Source organism: Zingiber officinale, chromosome 3A (assembly GCF_018446385.1).
Source record: "Zingiber officinale cultivar Zhangliang chromosome 3A, Zo_v1.1, whole genome shotgun sequence".
Classification (NCBI taxonomy): Eukaryota; Viridiplantae; Streptophyta; class Magnoliopsida; order Zingiberales; family Zingiberaceae; genus Zingiber; species Zingiber officinale.
This window is the reverse complement of record NC_055990.1, coordinates 22,462,498-22,468,965: the sequence shown is the minus strand read 5'-3', so window position 1 is coordinate 22,468,965 and position 6,468 is coordinate 22,462,498. Positions and strand designations below refer to the sequence as shown.

At 45.8% G+C, this 6,468-nt stretch overlaps 1 pseudogene; it reads right to left on the bottom strand.

Annotated features, from left to right (window-relative positions):
- Positions 1 to 698: 698 nt before the first annotated feature.
- On the bottom strand, positions 699 to 5,712 carry LOC122053601 (annotated as a pseudogene).
- Between the last annotated feature and the right edge of the window lie 756 nt (positions 5,713 to 6,468).

Below are 6,468 nucleotides of genomic sequence, written 5' to 3'. Positions count from 1 at the left end.
GTCAGGATGACCGAGTACTTGCGGGGGAGGGAGGGCCTGGAGCAGGTCAGGATGACCGGGTACTTGTGGTGAGACGAGTAGGTCAAGGTGACCGGATGCTCACAGGTAGGCCCGAAGTAGGTCAAGGTGACCGGGCGCGCGGATGCTTGCGGGGAAGCCCAGAGCAAGTCAGGATGATCGGATGCTCGCGGGGAGGCCCGGACTATGAGGGTAATTGTGGTCCTTCGTTTGAGGGGATGATTGTTGGGTTTCAATCAAAATCCCACATTGGAAAGATTTGGTAAAGATCATGGAGTTAAAAGCATGCAAGATATCTCCATTGGCATGAAGCCTTTTGGGGAGAGTCCAAGAGCAAAGCCATGAGGACCTAGGCTCAAAGTGGATAATATCATATCATTATGAAGATATGTGAACATCTTTTGATCGCAACATCTATAGTTCATTTGGTATCGGGTTGAGATGCTCCATTCTTCACTTCGGAGTGGATTTTTAAAATGTATATTTGAATAAGTCCATGGTATAATATAAAGATCTAATTATTGTTCCTCCTTTGACCTCGCTCAAGATTGGAAGAGAGAAAAACAATAATAAAAATGCAATCTTTTTTCACTCCTTTATCTCATCTCCTTGCAGTTCTCTTTAATCCCAAACATCTCTTTTTTCTTCTCAAATTAATAAATCCATTTTTTTTCTCGAAAAAAGAAACTTTGACAGATGCAAAAAAATTGCTAAACAAGCACAGTTAAACCACAAGGCACAATTAAGTTAATTCTTAATCCGCAGGCTGGAAGAGGACCTTGGCGATGTGGCTGTTGAGAACATCCGCTGAGCAGTGAGCAGTGTAGTAGAAGCTCTTTGCCACAAGAAGAAATGTCTGCTTGGTTTGGTGCAAGTCGAGGCCTTGTTCCTCTGAAGTACTCTGGAGCACACACTGAGCTAGTTTTTGCATCTTCTCCTCTAGTGTCTCCTTGTCCGCGCTCTGAGAGGATTCGAGCGGAATTGTTATTCGAATTGTCATGGAGTCGTTTGTCGATTGCCTGGAAAAGGAAATGTACCTTGGTGTCTAGCTTTTGTTGCAAAACTTGAGCACAGATGGAGGATAGGATGTCAAAGTGCGGTTGAGTTAGAGTTGAGTCGAAACGCCCTCCGCAAGCCTCAATGGTCTGCACTAGTAGCAACCCGGTGCCTTGCTCTTCGCTCTTCCATGTTGACAACCACACATTCCACTGCCAAAATGATACGAATAGGTTCAAAGTAGTTCTAGATTTAAAACAGCGGTTTGAAGCTCGCAATCGAGAGCATTAGAGCCTTACGGCCTCAAATAAGAGTTTGGATCCTCTGTCCCTAAATTTTTCTGTCCCCGTGTTCCATTATCGATCGGGCAGACCAGATTACATCTCAAGAATACCTTACATATCACGAGAATACTGCACATATCTTAAAGATGTCATGATGCCTTGAGATGTAATCTGGTCTGCCTGATCGACAAGAGACACGAGGACAGAGAAATTTGAGGACAGAGGATCTGAACTGCTCTCAAATAAGTAGTCGTGGATTTGTTTTCGATCAGATTCCACACCCAATACCACAAGGCCATCGACCAGTTGCTGAAGCAACTCGGCCAGCCACTCTCCCTGCCCCCTCTTGCCTTCCCTGTATTATTAACGTCACATTAACCATTTTCAATGTGCCAAGCAACAAAATTAATCAACTTTAAACTATGAGCAAGAAGATATTCCTCCTGGATCTTAACAGATCCCTGGACAACAAATTGCCAAACTGTGACAGTGATTTGATTCTAACACACGCCCTAACATGCATAATATGATATTAGATCATATAGATTTGAGCTTAAAATAAGAAGATCAAGGACAACAATAAGATGATTATATATTTAGCTAATTCAGTAATTGCAGTAAGCAGAAGTACACTTGATCTTATCCGAAAACAAACATTGTGCATTTCCCACATTGCAAGAGGATATCGATGCCAATTTTCAAGAGTTTCGAGATATGGATTCAGGTTTGAATGAGATAGTGTCTAGCACTGACCTGCTGGTGCTATGTTCATTGCTGCAGCAGTCATCAGCATGGAGGAAGTTCTGTATCAGTGCTTGTCTCATAGTTTCAGTGCATGAATCACTACCAAAGTAGGCCGAGACGGCCTTTGAGAAAACCAGGGTCCGAACCCAACCCAACCTCTCAGTCTTGCGTTCGGTTCGAATATGCAAGAGGCTGCTATGAAGTAGTCCTCCAACAGGGTTCTTCTGCTCACACCATGCCATCGAAGGCCTGCCTCCTCGTACCACCTTAGTCGAACCACACAATTGAAACTTGAATAGGTTGACTACTTGTATAAAACTGTAGGTTTAGGAAGTATAGAACCAATGCAGGTATCAATTTGAATAAGAAATATTTGACATACTTGTGAAGATAGAGCCACTCCAGCTGATGGTGAGCTTGGCAATGGTTAAAGTCCAACTTAGCCAACTCCAAATACATATCATTGTTTACCAGAGGCATCCTGCCATATCACTCTTTCAGTTAATCATTCAGTTAAGTAAACAAGTTTAGTAAATAGATAGCTTAAAGTAAGGAACTGTGATCAGTAGATAATCTTACCTGTAGAGAGTCTTGCCAATCCAAATATCACTTCCCCCTCCATACTGCTCCAAGTAGAGTCTTGCCTCGACACGAGGCAGGCTCGCGTACCAGGGGAAATCCAGAGCATACTCCACCTGCTCCGTCGATCAAACGACGATATGGTACTAATTCGACACAAGTAGAAACTGAAATTTATCTGTTTTAGTTGGACAATTACCTCCCCGGGCAAATCCTTGGTGATGATCCATTTGTCGAGCAGCTGGTGTGCAGCTTGTTTCTCTCGCAAGAAGGCATAGGAGAAGCTCTTAGCTCGCTCCAGTATCTCTTCCCCGGGGAAGGCCACTTGCGCCGCCCGGTTCAGGTTGTACATCCCCGTCACCGTTTGGTTCGACTGCCCTGGGAAGCACACGAATTCCCCGTCCTTCTCGAATTGCTGCAGCACATCTGCATGGATCAATCAACCAATCAAACAGGACTCCGTTTAAAGTGGCAAGTGATCGACCACTCTGCTTGATCTGCTCGCTCACCGGGGGAGACAGGGTAACCGTGCAACCGCAGCAGGCGGAACCCCATCGACGTGTCGTCGATGTCGAAAACCCGGGAGTCCTTGGCCCAACAAATGCCGTCCTCCGTCCAGTATCTGCATAATATGGGCAAACTCAACACTCTGCTGCATTCCAACAAACACCTGGCGAGGGGAACAAGAACTAGCGAGCTCGATCACCTGTGCACGTAATCGAGGCAGTCCTTGATCTCCGGCTTGAAGTAGCGGGCGATGCCGAGGCGTTGCAGGCGATCCACCACCCACAGGTGCTCGAAGAGGTCGACATGTCTTGACCATTTGTACTAATGGGTAGTAACCATCCGTGATTTACCTCCTCCGTGTTGGCCTAGGGACGGGTTGGCGGGGATGCTGGGGGCGAGCGAATCGCCTTTTGCCACGAAGAGGTCGACATGGGCCCCATGGGGTTATCTGGAGCGGTTAGTACGTAGAAGCTTGCCACTTGAGAGCGTGAGTTTGAACCGCGGGGTAATCAGGGCGTCGTAATTCCCTGGTCCCTGTGCACCTCTTCCCACTGCGCACTAACTTCTCCTGCTACCGTGATTTACCTCCCTCGTGAAGACCTTGGGCGTGATGTGACGGGGGCGCTGGGGGCGGGCGATATCACCTTTTTGCCACTCGAAGAGGTCGACAGGGTACACGTTCGGCACTGCAGCAAATTGAATCCAAGGTCAAATTTTTCTGGCAGAATTGATGAATTAATGGATTCATACCTCCTCCATCAAATTTACGGACGATTCGCTCGAGATACTTGAGGTAGTTGCCGTCGCCCGTCTGCATCGGCGCGTAGGCGGTGGAGGAAGGCGAAAAGATAAAGGAACCGTCTCGGCACTGTAGGCGAAGAAGCTTCTCCCAGTCCAAGCCAGCCATTCCTTCCATGCTATGCAATAGCGTGGTCGGCACCTCGTGCAGCACTTGGCCACTTGCTTCGGAATCCTGTTTAATTATCGAAATATCACTCAAGCGTCGAACAAGCATTGCACGTAGCTCGCACATCTTCAATTTAAGGTCTCTCATGGCGCTTATGCTTTGCAAACAAGGGTGCGAGTAGGGAATCTCCCGCCCCTGCTCCTTGGCTAGGTCCAGCAGCGAAGGGAACGCCACCTCGAAAAGCCAATGGGCATGTGCTCCGCCGCCGCCGCCTCCTCCAGCCTCCACATGTTCTCCCTCACGTACTCCACCCCTGCGCCGTGCCATTTATAGCACTCAGGTACGACCGTACGATGAACGACCGTAAAAGTCAAAAATAGTATTTTTTTTATTTTTTAAACGTCTATTATTCCCTATCGAATAATATTAAAGGACAGTTGAATAATTAAAAAAAATTAAATGAGACGTTCTTTTAATAACAACAACAACAATAAACTCTTTTTCCATTAGATGAGGTCGATTGTATGAATCTTTTTACGTCATTGAGCTCTATCTCCTGTTATGTCATCATTTATATTTAAATAAATTTTATCTTATTTTATTGTTGTTAACCAAGTTTTTTTTTGTCTTCCTTTTCCTCGTTTGATATGCATGTTTATCATAGTTTCACATCACCTAACCGGAGCATTTATTGGTCGTCTAAGTACATATCTGTACCATCTTAAACGTGTCTCTTGGAGTTTGTCCTCAATAGATGCAACTCCGACTTTCTCTCTAATGTTCTCATTTCTTATTTTATCCATCTTCGTATGTCCACACATCTACCTTAACATCCTCATCTCTGCAACTCTCATTTTTTGCTCATGTGCTCGAGTCATAGCCCAACATTCAGCTCCATATAACATAGCAGGTCTAACTGCGATTTTATAGAACTTACCTTTAAGTTTAAGAGGTACTTTACGGTCACATAAAACACCCGACGCTCCCCTCCATTTCACCCATCCTGCTTGTATTCTATGTAAGACATCTCTCTCAATCCCTCCATCATTTTATAAAAATGATCTTAAATATTTAAATCTCTCGGTTCCGGGCAACTCGTCCTCTCCTATCTTAACAATTGTTTCATTACTTCTAATATTGCTAAACTTAAATTCCATATATTCTGTCTTTAATCTACTAAGCTTAAAACTTTTCCCTTCTAGTGTTTCCCTCCGAGATTCTAACTTAGCATTTACTCCTTCACGTGTCTCATCTACCAAAATAATATCATCTGCAAACAACATGTACCACGGTACTGTGTCTTGAATGTAGATTCCAGAAAGCGAGCACGACGGCGCAAGCCACGGTACGTTCTTTTAATAAAAAAAATAAATATTATTTAGAGAAAAAAAGGACTCTACCTTTGAGGCACTTGTCGGAGTGTAGATTCCAGAAAGCGAGCACGATGGCGCAAGCCAACGTGTTGATCAAGCGGTCGTGGGCATTGAAGACGACAGCGTTGCCCCAAGAACCGTCGCCGAGCTGGTTGCTGACGATCCACCGGAGGCTCTCTGGAAACAGCGGTCGGTCACTCATGTCCGGGTCCTTGGCCAGCGCCACCCACGCCGTGTCGTAAGCAGAGACGCTGATCTCGCCGTCCTCCATCAACCGCAGCATCACCTTCACCTCTCCCACCATCCCGCCTATCGTCCCCTGCAACGAAGACTACAGCTAGCACCCATCTATCAATGGCGAAAGCAGCATGCGTGCAGAGCGCATTGATGAACGAAATTGACCGACTACCTGTTCCAACAGTACATGTTATTGCTGTGGCAATTCGAGAAACGACAATGAGCTCTGTCTCGACCCACCACCGTAATCTGCAGTGTGAATTCAATTCAATTCAATCAGAGTCTCGGATACAAGTTACGGGTGGTGGGAGCTTATCAGGGCGACATAATAGCAATCTATTCTTCTCTGCTATTTCAGTTCGATGTTGATTGTTGATTAATTGTACGAATTATACCTGGAGGAGGAGGAGGAGGAGCAGTAGTGCTGGGTCGGGTCAATGAATGACTTCTCCATCTCTTCTTGGCCTTCACAGTAGTACTGATTCTGAGAGACCTCAGCTCCCGTGAACATGGACGCAATTCAACCAAAGCACCTCCTTTAGGCTCCCGCATATGTCCATGGAGCATGCACCATTTAATCTAGCGGATGAATTTAAAGGACAAATTTGAAGCTCAATGAATCAATAATGAATAGATTACCTTCAGGGAGCAGGAGGAGAGGGGGGGGGGGGAGCAATGTCGACATCATGACTGTCATCGAAGACATCGCCAATGGCAGGCCGGGGAAGAAGAAGAACAAGAAGAAGAAGATCAGGAAGAGGCGTTAATGGTGGGAGGGTTGGCGTTGGCTTATATAGGGGAGGGAAGGAGCTTGAAGGAGAAG